We start from the raw sequence: 14,230 nt of genomic DNA, 5'->3' as shown, positions 1-14,230 counted from the left end.
CATCTACTTCAACAAAAATGTCTTGGGGGTGGACCATCAGCTATGTCTTTGCTTCACAGAATGTAACCAATGTTGTCCATCTCCAGTAGGCCGCCCCTCAACGACTTTAGGCCCCACAAACCACCAGCATGTAGGGTACAACATGGGTACAACATGGGTACAACATGGGTACAACGCCAAATTAATTCAAATTTCCTGATATTTGAGCCACCAACGTGTGTGGCTGTGTGCGCGGCTAAATGTTGGTCACCCCCGACAAAATCTCACTCCAAGGTTTTTTTAAAAGTTGGCAGCTCTGACCAATTGGATGGAAAGCTTCAATGCTTCAGGAAGCTTCATCTCGCCATCACTACTATATCTACTCTAGAGGCCTCGCAAAGTACACATATATATATATATATATATATATATATATATATATATATATATATATATATATATATATATATATATATATGAATAAACACACATACATATATGGTTACATAAATATAATATTTGAATATAGTATTTGAATATATTAATGCAACTGTTTCCTTTGTTCTGACTTTCTGGGTTTTGTAGTTCTTTTACTTGACGCCATCTTGGTTTGTATCATTGCTGTTCCCATGGCGATGGAAAGCTCCTGAAGGTTGACCATGCATGACTTGTGACATCATAGTTCTATTCAAAGGCAATTCTAGAATCTGGATTCTAGAACTCTCTTATAGCCACAGAGACGCAGTCTCTCTCAAACCAGTTGAAGCGGATCCTTCAAAGGAACGAAGAAAACCAGGATTTCACTAACAAGACAGACTTTTGAAGACCACGAATATCTTTAATCGACAAGTAATATCTTCAAACATGATGAGTTCAAGTGAAGACAAATCCGCCGCACCTGTGCAGCCTGATTCAGAAATGGACACCATGAGTGGAGATCAGGATCACCCTCAGGACAGTGCACACACATTTGACCTAATGCAAGAGTTACATCAGAGCAATAAGGCCTTGGAGAGGAAGTGTTTGGCTCTGGAGCTGAGGGCAATCAGAGACCTGGAGGAGGAGAGGAACAAGTCAAGTACATTTCTGGCCCAGCTGATCACCGAGAGGGGCAAGGCCTCCCGTGAGCTGGAGCTCCAAAAGCAGCTGTTGCACCACAGCGACGAGGCGTGGAAGGAAAGATTTGAGGCTCTGGAGCTAAACTTCACCCGAGACCTGAAGGAGGAGAGAAACAAGTCAGAGAGACTCACGGCCAAACTTGAATCTCAAGCCCGGATAATCAGCCAGTGTACAAAGGCCAACAACAAAATACACGGGCTGATGAAAGACAAGGTGTATCTCTCTTATAAACTTGAGGTCAAAGAAGACGCCTGGCAGAAGACGTATAGGGCTCTGCAGCTAAAGTCTATGAAATACCAGGATGAGGAGAGCAAGAGGACTGAGGCACTGGCGGCTAAGCATAAGGATAACTTGAGCCACCTGGAGGAAAAGGTCGTCGGTCTCCAGGCGGAACTTAAGTCGGAAAGCCAGCGCTTCAGCGAGCAGTTAAAGCACTTGGAGTCTTCCATCAAGAAGGACAAGGCCTGTGTGCAGCAGAGACACGAGGCACAGGAGCAAAGTCTAAAAAATGAAATCCTGGTCCTGGAGAACGTGTGCCTCCGGCAGAAGAGGAAGAATTTAGGATTTTTTGGAAGAATGATGGAGGACAGGGAGACGGAGCTCACGAAGATGAAGAGAAAACAGCTATCTCGCTCCTCTCCCGTTCCATCTCACTCCTCTATCATCCCATCTCGCTCTTCTCCCGTTCCATCTCACTCCTCTATCATCCCATCTCACTCTTCTCCCGTTCCATCTCACTCTTCTCCCGTTCCATCTCGCTCCTCTCTCAACCCTTCTCCCGTGGGCTCCGCTGTAGTCCTGGAGGGAGACTCTACCGTGATGGAGAGCCTCCCTTCAGTGCATGAATGTAGTCCTGGAGGGAGACTCTACCGTGATGGAGAGCCTCCCTTCAGAGCATGAATATAGTCCTAGACGGAGACTCTACCGTGATGGAGAGCCTCCCTTCAGAGCATGAATATAGTCCTAGACGGAGACTCTACCGTGATGGAGAGCCTCCCTTCAGAGCATGAATATAGTCCTAGACGGAGACTCTACCGTGATGGAGAGCCTCCCTTCAGAGCATGAATATAGTCCTAGACGGAGACTCTACCGTGATGGAGAGCCTCCCTTCAGAGTGTGAATATAGTCCTAGACGGAGACTCTACCGTGATGGAGAGCCTCCCTTCAGAGCATGAATGTAGTCCTAGAGGGAGACTCTACCGTGATGGAGAGCCTCCCTTCAGGACTACTTTCATGCTCTGAAGGAAGACTCTACCGTGATGGTAGAGTGTGAGTGTATGAATGGGTGTGAATGGGTGAATGACAGCGTGTGGTGTGAAACAAGCGCCGTTCATTTACCTTTCATCCATTTTGGGTTTGTTATCCTGGTGATCAGGGTTTTCCCAAAACAAAAACAACGATTGAAATAAACTATCAAATCAATTTGAACCACAGTTTCCGCCTTAAATATATTTAGTGTTAGAACAATTGTATGACATGATGGTGACTATAGCGAAGAAGTACTTGTACTTTACGTTGTTATTTTAACAATAAAAGATCTTTCAAATTATATTTTAGGGTTAGCGACTAATTATTCTGTTATAAATAATGATATTCTACAATGAAAACAAACGTGATAGTTATCAATGATGGGTTTATGGATATATTTAATATGAGCATTATTTACTGGTAATATATCTCTTTGTGAATCACCGGTTTGTGTTGAATACATGAAGCTCCCTGCACAGAGGTGGACCAGCAGAGAGTCAGAGTTAATATTGATTCATAATAGTAATACATGGAATTATGTTAAAGTATTCATACTCATTATGATAGTGTTAATGTATTTGTAATATAGGGACATAGAAAACATGAATAATGAGTGGAGAGCTAGCGGGGAGCTAGCAGCAGCGCTAGTGTAACTGATAGGGGAACCTTGAGAATGTATATTAGTTATTATGGAACAAACACAGCTGATAGAAGGAGATGCTGCCTTCAGTGCATCTTGTAAACCCCAACCTGTGAGTTGTGTTTACAGTCTTTAAAAGAAGAATTCTTCTGCAGAAGAATCTCTGCACCGGCAACAAAATCATAAACGAAGGATTTCCATTGCAATACTTTTCCAATCAGCACATGCACAGCCTTCTAACAATATACTTTTCCACATGTATGAATAATAAAGCTCCAGAATGCATCAAACTCACCAATTAAAACACAAACAAACGTCTGGGTGGTTTTGAGTTGAGGTGCATGACCGCCCCCTAGTGGTGATTACAAGTATCACACGTGGGAGACTTTGCTCTCATATTTATCTCTTTGTGTCAGAAGTGATGAACATAGAACATAAACTAAAGTCACTTTCTGCTTCTACTCCACTACAGTTATGACTTCAGTTATTATACACATTTGTATTGTATTATTTAGATTTTTATTTTCATAAGAAACACATGCAGAGTTTAATAAATATGTTTTATTTCTATAAATTAAAATACCCAAACAGTATACAAGTAGATCTGACATTATGAGTGGATTAGAACAATAATTCACAAATCTGCTGCTTTTCCTTTCAATACTTTAAAGTCCAAAAGGGTTCAAATTGAGCTCCACATCAACCAACTAGCTGCTTTTACATTATTACATGAGTAATAATAATCCAATGATTTTATATTTAATATCATAGGCAGCATTTTCTTGCATTGAGTACTTTCACTTTTAATACTTTAAGCACATTTTTGTGATCACAGACTTTTACTTAGGTCACATTTTAATTGCCAGAGTATATAAAGTACAGATATAAGTACTTTTACTTCATTAAAGGATCTGAATACTTCCTTCACCACCGAGTAGAAGTATAGAGCATGAACAGAAAAGAGTGGAGAAACGTTTTATTCCACCACTGCTGAATTATTGTGCACAAAAAAAAATCAAATTCAGCAAGAATCCTTTAGGTTTAAGTAGGATGACATTCTTCGCTCTGATTTACTTCAACAGACCTATCTAAAGACTTTTTTTTCGGGGTTTATCTCACACCCCCTGAAGGCAGCAGCAGCATCCAGCAGTGACGACAGCGCTTCTCTCTCCTCCAGCTGATGGGCGTGTCTCTCTCCTCCAGTGGGCGTATCTCTGTCCTCCAGTGGGCGTGTCCCTGTTCTCCTCCACGCCGTGTCGCTGCTGTCCGGTCACTCTGATCCGGACCCACGAACCATGTCCCATTCATCTTTTTGACTTTCACCTGAAGGCACCGCGCGATGCTGCTGCTGCCTCTACTGCTGTGCGTCAGCCAGAGTGTACTGGGACAACTGGAGGAGTCCCAGTTTGGAGATGACCTCGACTCCGAGCTCGCAGACTTTGACTTGGACATCGTAAGACGTTTATAGAAGTGTGTTTGTGCATTCTGGTGTTTGGAGTTTCCAGATCTGACTCCTTCTTCTTTGTGCGCAGGCGCCCCGCAGGGTCCCACGGCAGGTGAAAACTATACTCAGCAAGGTGAGGTCACATTTACCACGCAGATAAGAAGATGTGTTTTATCTAGGTACGTTCTTTAAATCTAGAGGCTAAAGGACTTTTACATATGTGATATCCTGGCACATTTTAAATCCGCCAGTCCTCAGAGTTCAGGAGTTCATTGTGAACATGACCTCCCTGGCATTCAGAAAAACATTGTATACACCTTTATACTTTTTTAAAAAGTGACCCAGAAAGCGTGGTCTAGTTTCTGTTATTGAGGATCGCCTTGGATCTGGTGCGCTTGGTTTGGGGCGTGACGCGCAGGAGCTCCGCCAAGCGCGCAGCTGGGCCAGAGCCTCTGTAACGCACTGGATCTGAGCTCATGGGAACGAGTCCGTTTGGTTGTTGGAACTGTGGGGAAACCCAGGCTTTCTTGTGATGTTTAATAAAAAATACAAAAAAAAACAGGAGGCCTGCTCAGAAGATGTACAGATCAGATCCTCTCTCCCCGATACCTGTCAGCTGTCCTTCATCTCCACCTCATTCAACCAGACTTCACGCTCTTGTTCAAGCAACACAGACTGGACTTTTCTCACTGAGTAAGAACAACTGAACTGGAAAACATCAAACGCACTTATTGCTTTTGTTTAAAGTTGTAACGACCCGATAATCCAAGGACCCAAAAGCACAACTCAGGAAGGCGGAGGTACGGAATACGATTCGTTTACTAAACAGGTCACTACAGGTTACACACAAGGAATGCTGGAGAGCTAGGTTCAAGAACACAAAACAATCTGGCAGGGGACAAGTGCAAGTGAGGGGACCTAAGTAGTGAAAGACTAATGAGGGGATGTGCAACAGGTGAGACAGGGATGGGCCAGGTGCAAGAAATGAGGACTGACGAGGAGGGAGTGGCTGATGAAGGGGGCGTGCAGCAGGATCCGTGACAGAATCCCCCCTCTAAGGGACGGCTCCTGACGTCCCAAAGCGATCGCCACGCTGGCGATGAGGATCTGAGGGAGGCCTAATACTCCTCCGACATCTCCGCCCTCTCCTCATCGGCGAGTGGATTGTCCTGGTCGGAGGACGGCTCCTTCTCGATGTCTGACTCTGCCGACGGAAGAGAGGGGGCAGAGTTTGGCTGGGTAGCCCTCGTGGGCACAGGCCCCTTGGAGGGCTGGTCAGGGTGGCTGCAGTGAAACTCTCTTATGAGAGGGGCATCCAGAATGTGTCGGGCCGGGACCCAGCATCTCTCCTCTGGGCCGTAGCCCTCCCAGTCTACCAGGTATTGTAACCCTCTCCCACGACGGCGGGAACGAAGTAAGCGACGAACCGTGTAGGTAAGACCTCCATCGATGAACCGCGGTGGCGGTGGAGGCTGTACTGCAGGGACCAGTGGACATTCCCGCACCGGCTTGACTCTGGAGATGTGGAATGACGGATGGACCCGCATGGCCCGGGGCAGCTTGAGCCTCACCGCTGCAGGATTGATGACCTTCAGGACCTCGAATGGTCCGATGAACCTGGGTGCCAACTTCTTTGCCTCCACTCGCAAGGGTAGGTCCCTGGTCGACAGCCACACCTTCTGACCAACCTGGTAGGTGGGAGCCTTGGAGTGGCGCCGGTTGGCCGCTGCGGAGTACCGGTTGGCTGAGCTGAGGAGCGCAACTCTGGACTTGGCCCAGGTACGGTGGCAGCGGCGGACGAAAGCCTGGACCGAGGGGCAGGAAACCTCCTTCTCCAAGGCCGAGAACAATGGAGGTTGAAACCCGTAGGCACACTGGAACGGGGACATTCCAGTGGCAGAGCTGGTCAAGGTGTTGTGAGCATACTCCACCCACAGGAGCTGCTGGGACCAGGATGCTGGAGTTTCGGAGACCAAGCACCGTAGAGCTGTCTCCATCTCCTGGTTCTTGCGCTCCGTCTGGCCATTAGACTGTGGGTGGAATCCCGATGACAGGCTGGCTGTGGCCCCGATTAGTGTGCAAACTCCCTCCAGAAGACTGACGTGAACTGAGGACCCCGGTCGGAGACTACATCCGTGGGAAGCCCGTGAAGCCGGAAGACATGCAGCAGAACCAGCTCAGCAGTCTCCTTGGCCGAGGGGAGCTTGGGCAGGGGGACAAAGTGGGCCATCTTGCTGAACCGATCTACCACCGTTAGGATGGTGGTATGCTTGTTGGACAGCGGGAGACCGGTCACAAAGTCCAGGGAGATGTGAGATCAGGGCCGATGCGGCACAGACAGAGGTTGCAGGAAACCAGCGGGAGCCTGGTGGGAAGGTTTGTGCCGGTTGCAGACAGGGCAGGCGTTGACGAATTCCCGGGTATCCTTCTCCAGAGTAGCCCACCAGAACCTCTGCTGCAAGGCATCCTTAGTACGCTGGCTCCCAGGATGGCACGTGAGCTTGGAGCTATGGGCCCACTGGAGGACCTCGGACCTCAGGGTCTGGGGAACGAACAGGCGGTCAGGGGGACAGGAGCTCGGCCCGGGCTGGGCCTCCAGGGCAGCCTTGACTCGCTCCTCTACCTCCCAGGTGATAGAGGCAACCAGAACAGGGGCAGACAGGATCTTGTCAGTGCAAGGGGTGGAACCCCCCTTGTCCACAAACTGACGTGACAGGGCGTCCGGCTTGACGTTACGGGTTCCGGGCCGGTAACAGAGGGAAAAGTTAAACCGGGTAAAAAACAGAGACCATCTGGCTTGCCGAGAGTTCAGTCTCCTAGCGGACTGAATGTACTCAAGGTTCTTGTGATCAGTCCAACACAGAAATGGCAGACTGGTCCCCTCAAACCAGTGACGCCACTCCTCAAGGGCCAGCTTAACGGCAAGCAGCTCTCGGTTCCCCACGTCATAGTTGCTCTCTGCCGGTGAGAGCCGCCTGGAAAAGAAGGCGCATGGGTGGAGCTTCTAGTCGCTGGCAGACCGCTGGGACAGGATGGCCCCCACCCCTACATCGGAGGCGTCCACCTCCACCACAAACTGTCTCTCTGGGTCGGGGACTTGCAGGATGGGAGCCGACGTAAACCGGGCCTTCAGGTTCTGGAAGGCCTCCTCAGCCGAAGGTGACCACCGAAACTGCACTCTAGATGAGGTAAGTGCCGTGAGTGGGGCAGCCACGGTGCTATAGCTGCGGATAAACCGCCGATAGAAATTGGCGAATCCCAGGAATCGTTGCAGCTGCTTACGCGAGTCAGGGATGGGCCAGGACATCACCGCTGACACCTTGGCAGGGTCCATCTGCACGATCCCCTGTCCCACGATGTAGCCCAGAAAGGAGACAGAAGAGACGTGAAACTCGCACTTCTCTGCCTTCACAAACAGGGAATTCCTCAGGAGGCGTTGGAGGACCAATTGAACATGGTGGATGTGCTCCTCTCGGGACCTCGAGAAAGTCATCAAGGTAGACAAATACCTGCTTGTTCAGCATGTCTCTCAGCACATCGTTCACCAGTGCCTGGAAGACGGCTGGGGCATTAGTCAGACCGAAGGGCATCACCAGGTACTCATAATGTCCAGTGGGGGTGTTGAAAGCTGTCTTCCACTCGTCCCCCTCTCGGATCCGGACCAAATGATAGGCGTTACGTAGGTCTAACTTGGTGAAGATGGTAGCCCCTCGCAGCAACTCAAAGGCAGAAGAGATGAGTGGGAGTGGGTAGCGGTTCTTGATGGTAATGTTATTGAGGCCCCTGTAGTCAATGCATGGCCTAAGTGACTTGTCCTTCTTCCCTACGAAGAAGAACCCCGCACCTGCAGGTGAAGAAGAGGGACGGATGATCCCAGCCGCTAGGGAGGAACTGATGTACGCCTCCATGGCCTCTCTCTCAGGTGCCGATAAGGAGTAGAGACGGCCCCTGGGGGGGGGTGCCTGGTTGCAGGTTAATGCAGCAGTCGTAGGGACGATGTGGGGTTAGGGATGCGGCCTTGACTTTACTGAATACCTCCCGAAAGTCATGGTACTCCGTAGGCACTCCTGACAGATCCGACGCAGAGCTGGGGCCAGCTGACTGCGGAACTGCAGCAGCTTGTTTCAGGCAGATCAGATGGCATGATGCACTCCACTCCCTGATGGCCCCTGTGGCCCAGTCGATGTGGGGGTTATGGCGACGGAGCCAGGGGTGTCCCAGGATTAGTGGATGCTGGGGTGACCGCAGGATAAGAAACCAAATGGTCTCCAGGTGGTTACCCGACAGGAGCATACGAACTGGTGCGGTCTGGTGAGTCACAGTCCCCAGTAGGTGGCCGTCCAGAGCATTAGCAGGAACAGGGCATGGCAGCGGTACCCGCTCGATACCCAGCTGACGGACTAGGTCCTCGTCAATGAAGCTGTCATCAGCACCAGAGTCAATGAACGTAGCTAGGGTCTGTGATCCGTTCACGAGTACCAGCTGAGCGTGGAAAAGGGGTCTTTGGTTGGGAGAGAGTCTTGTGGTTCGGCTCACCAGTACCTCCCCTGTTACGGGCTCAACCTCCACTGGTTGAGAGGCCAAGGTGAAGCTGGTGGCTGCCGGAGGAGCTCGACGCTGGTTGAAAGCGCGGCGATCTGTCTCCCCCTTGCGTCGCTCCTGTCGCCTTGCCTGGATGCGTCTGTCCACTCGGGAAGTCAATTCTATTAAGCCATCCAAACTGGCAGGCAAATCAAAAGAGATCAGTTCATCTTTAACATACTCCGCTAGCCCAGTCAAGAACACCTCGCACTGTGCTGCCTCGTTCCAGTCGCTAAGGCGTGCTCTTGTTCGAAACTCCAAGGCATAATCTACCACAGTCCGGTCTCCCTGACGCAGCTCCGCTAGTCCCCCGCTTGGATCTGGGCCCTTGGAAACTGCCCCGAAAACCTTGCGAAGCTCTGCCGAAAACAACAGGAACGAAGAGCAGGCCGGCGTGCGTCTCTCCCATTCAGCGGTACCCCACAGTCGCGCTCTGTCAGTCAGGTGGTTGATGGTGAAGGCTACCTTAGCCTCCTCCGAGGCGAAGGTGTGGGGCTGCAGAGAGAACAGGATGGAACAGTTCGTGATGTATGGGTTGCAGCCCTCAGGTTCTCCAGCGTAGCGCTGCGGGGTACCCACACGAGGCTCATGTGTTGGCACAGACGCTGGTGAGACCGGAGGTGGAGAGGCCGGACGTGGAGAGGCAGGAGACGGCGCAGCGGCTGCCAGCTGGGTCAGGACCGTCGTCAGTTGTAGCATCTGGGCGGTCATCGCCGTCATAGCCTGCTCCTGGACTGCTGCAGACTGCTGTGTCTCCGCAGCGAAGCGGACCATCTGCGCCTCGTGCTGCTGGAGGGCATTCTCGATCCTCTCGAACCGGCTTGCTGCAGAAGGTTGTGCTGGGTCCATAATTGGCCAGATTGTAATGTAACGACCCGATAATCCAAGGACCCAAAAGCACAACTCAGGAAGGCGGAGGTACGGAATACGATTCGTTTACTAAACAGGTCACTACAGGTTACACACAAGGAATGCTGGAGAGCTAGGTTCAAGAACACAAAACAATCTGGCAGGGGACAAGTGCAAGTGAGGGGACCTAAGTAGTGAAAGACTAATGAGGGGATGTGCAACAGGTGAGACAGGGATGGGCCAGGTGCAAGAAATGAGGACTGACGAGGAGGGAGTGGCTGATGAAGGGGGCGTGCAGCAGGATCCGTGACAAAAGTTAATAAATTGCTGGTCTTTAACATACATATTTAAGGTATGGTTTACATTTTTTTAACTTATTTTCATAGCCTTATTGTAACATGTATTCTTACCAGTAGCAGCTCAAAACCATATAATTTAAAGTTTTTTAATAAAGTAATAACATTCATATTGAGTTAATTGAATGAAGTTCAGACTATTGGTTCGGCCCTCCACAACGGTCCAAATTTCTCATGTGGCCCCTTGGGAAAATGAATTGCCCACCCCTGGACTAAGGTATGTTAATGACATGTGGTTCCCAAGCGCTCTTTGGTGACGTGGTTGATTACGTTACTGCCATCTGTCCATCATCGTATAAAGCCCGCCCTGACAATTTGATTGGTCCGAACAATTTTCGATTTTGGATCATTTCTCCCCAAGGAGCAGTGCCAGACCGAACTTCCAGACCTCAAATGTTGTGGGCGGGGCTAAGTTCGGCTGGTACCAGGCTACATCTTTAGCATACCACCCAAAAATCCACTAGAATGCATGAAATAACATCTACTTCAACAAAAATGTCTTGGGGGTGGACCATCAGCTATGTCTTTGCTTCACAGAATGTAACCAATGTTGTCCATCTCCAGTAGGCCGCCCCTCAACGACTTTAGGCCCCACAAACCACCAGCATGCAGGGTACAACATGGGTACAACGCCAAATTAATTCAAATTTCCTGATATTTGAGCCACCAACGTGTGTGGCTGCGTGCGCGGCTAAATGTTGGTCACCCCCGACAAAATCTCACTCCAAGGTTTTTTTAAAAGTTGGCAGCTCTGACCAATTGGATGGAAAGCTTCAATGCTTCAGGAAGCTTCATCTCGCCATCACTACTATATCTACTCTAGAGGCCTCGCAAAGTACACACATATATATATATATATATATATATATATATATATATATATATATATATATATATATATATATATATGAATAAACACACATACATATATGGTTACATTAATATAATATTTGAATATAGTATTTGAATATATTAATGCAACTGTTTCCTTTGTTCTGACTTTCTGGGTTTTGTAGTTCTTTTACTTGACGCCATCTTGGTTTGTATCATTGCTGTTCCCATGGCGATGGAAAGCTCCTGAAGGTTGACCATGCATGACTTGTGACATCATAGTTCTATTCAAAGGCAATTCTAGAATCTGGATTCTAGAACTCTCTTATAGCCACAGAGACGCAGTCTCTCTCAAACCAGTTGAAGCGGATCCTTCAAAGGAACGAAGAAAACCAGGATTTCACTAACAAGACAGACTTTTGAAGACCACGAATATCTTTAATCGACAAGTAATATCTTCAAACATGATGAGTTCAAGTGAAGACAAATCCGCCGCACCTGTGCAGCCTGATTCAGACAAGGACACCATGAGTGGAGATCAGGATCACCCTCAGGACAGTGCACACACATTTGACCTAATGCAAGAGTTACATCAGAGCAATAAGGCCTTGGAGAGGAAGTGTTTGGCTCTGGAGCTGAGGGCAATCAGAGACCTGGAGGAGGAGAGGAACAAGTCAAGTACATTTCTGGCCCAGCTGATCACCGAGAGGGGCAAGGCCTCCCGTGAGCTGGAGCTCCAAAAGCAGCTGTTGCACCACAGCGACGAGGCGTGGAAGGAAAGATTTGAGGCTCTGGAGCTAAACTTCACCCGAGACCTGGAGGAGGAGAGAAACAAGTCAGAGAGACTCACGGCCAAACTTGAATCTCAAGCCCGGATAATCAGCCAGTGTACAAAGGCCAACAACAAAATACACGGGCTGATGAAAGACAAGGTGTATCTCTCTTATAAACTTGAGGTCAAAGAAGACGCCTGGCAGAAGACGTATAGGGCTCTGCAGCTAAAGTCTATGAAATACCAGGATGAGGAGAGCAAGAGGACTGAGGCACTGGCGGCTAAGCATAAGGATAACTTGAGCCACCTGGAGGAAAAGGTCGTCGGTCTCCAGGCGGAACTTAAGTCGGAAAGCCAGCGCTTCAGCGAGCAGTTAAAGCACTTGGAGTCTTCCATCAAGAAGGACAAGGCCTGTGTGCAGCAGAGACACGAGGCACAGGAGCAAAGTCTAAAAAATGAAATCCTGGTCCTGGAGAACGTGTGCCTCCGGCAGAAGAGGAAGAATTTAGGATTTTTTGGAAGAATGATGGAGGACAGGGAGACGGAGCTCACGAAGATGAAGAGAAAACAGCTATCTCGCTCCTCTCCCGTTCCATCTCGCTCCTCTATCATCCCATCTCACTCCTCTCCCGTTCCATCTCACTCCTCTATCATCCCATCTCGCTCCTCTCCCGTTCCATCTCGCTCCTCTATCATCCCATCTCACTCCTCTCCCGTTCCATCTCACTCCTCTATCATCCCATCTCACTCTTCTCCCGTTCCATCTCACTCTTCTCCCGTTCCATCTCGCTCCTCTCTCAACCCTTCTCCCGTGGGCTGCGCTGTAGTCCTGGAGGGAGACTCTACCGTGATGGAGAGCCTCCCTTCAGTGCATGAATGTAGTCCTGGAGGGAGACTCTACCGTGATGGAGAGCCTCCCTTCAGTGCATGAATGTAGTCCTAGACGGAGACTCTACCGTGATGGAGAGCCTCCCTTCAGAGCATGAATATAGTCCTAGACGGAGACTCTACCGTGATGGAGAGCCTCCCTTCAGAGCATGAATATAGTCCTAGACGGAGACTCTACCGTGATGGAGAGCCTCCCTTCAGAGCATGAATATAGTCCTAGACGGAGACTCTACCGTGATGGAGAGCCTCCCTTCAGTGCATGAATATAGTCCTAGAGGGAGACTCTACTGTGATGGAGAGCCTCCCTTCAGAGCATGAATATAGTCCTAGACGGAGACTCTACCGTGATGGAGAGCCTCCCTTCAGGACTACTTTCATGCTCTGAAGGAAGACTCTACCGTGATGGTAGAGTGTGAGTGTATGAATGGGTGTGAATGGGTGAATGACAGCGTGTGGTGTGAAACAAGCGCCGTTCATTTACCTTTCATCCATTTTGGGTTTGTTATCCTGGTGATCAGGGTTTTCCCAAAACAAAAACAACGATTGAAATAAACTATCAAATCAATTTGAACCACAGTTTCCGCCTTAAATATATTTAGTGTTAGAACAATTGTATGACATGATGGTGACTATAGCGAAGAAGTACTTGTACTTTACGTTGTTATTTTAACAATAAAAGATCTTTCAAATTATATTTTAGGGTTAACGACTAATTATTCTGTTATAAATAATGATATTCTACAATGAAAACAAACGTGATAGTTATCAATGACGGGTTTATGGATATATTTAATATGAGCATTATTTACTGGTAATATATCTCTTTGTGAATCACCGGTTTGTGTTGAATACATGAAGCTCCCTGCACAGAGGTGGACCAGCAGAGAGTCAGAGTTAATATTGATTTATAATAATAATAAATGCGTTAGGCGTTGGTAAAAGTATTTAGAATTGTTACTTAAAAGTTACTGTGGGTTGTTTTCTGCGCAAAGTCCGATGACATCATGCCGATTCACCAGAAAGTCCTTCAGCCCAGAGATCGGTCCACCAGAGGGCAGACTGCCGGAATGAGAGGTTTTCTAAAGGCAACACTACCGCTTTGGTCCACAGGGGGCGCCAGAATCAACACACTGACAGCAGAATATAAAAGCAGCCTTAATGTGTCGGATACATATTTTATCAAAACTTCACATCCTCTGCTGCTCATCTCTTATTCATGAGGCGGCTTCAGAATGTGAACATTCATTAGGCTGAAAAATATAAAATGTGTCTGCTGATTACATCTGAATTAGTTTTAGTTATGTATTATACTTAAGTTACCGCCTAAAGATTTGATAAAGGATTTGAAAGGATTACATTTTGAGGTAAATGCTCAAGGCTCAGACCATGCAAGTTAACTACAGTAGGTCCTCAGATATGAACCGCATAAAGACTTTACTCTCCACTACAACCCCGGACTTATTGAAAGATTTACAACGGGCCGAGTCCGTCCGTCTGGCCTGTTGAGACGAGCAGTGTGGCAT

The sequence above is a fragment of the Taurulus bubalis genome (assembly GCF_910589615.1).
Source record: "Taurulus bubalis genome assembly, chromosome: 20".
Classification (NCBI taxonomy): Eukaryota; Metazoa; Chordata; class Actinopteri; order Perciformes; family Cottidae; genus Taurulus; species Taurulus bubalis.
This window is presented reverse-complemented; position numbering follows the sequence as displayed.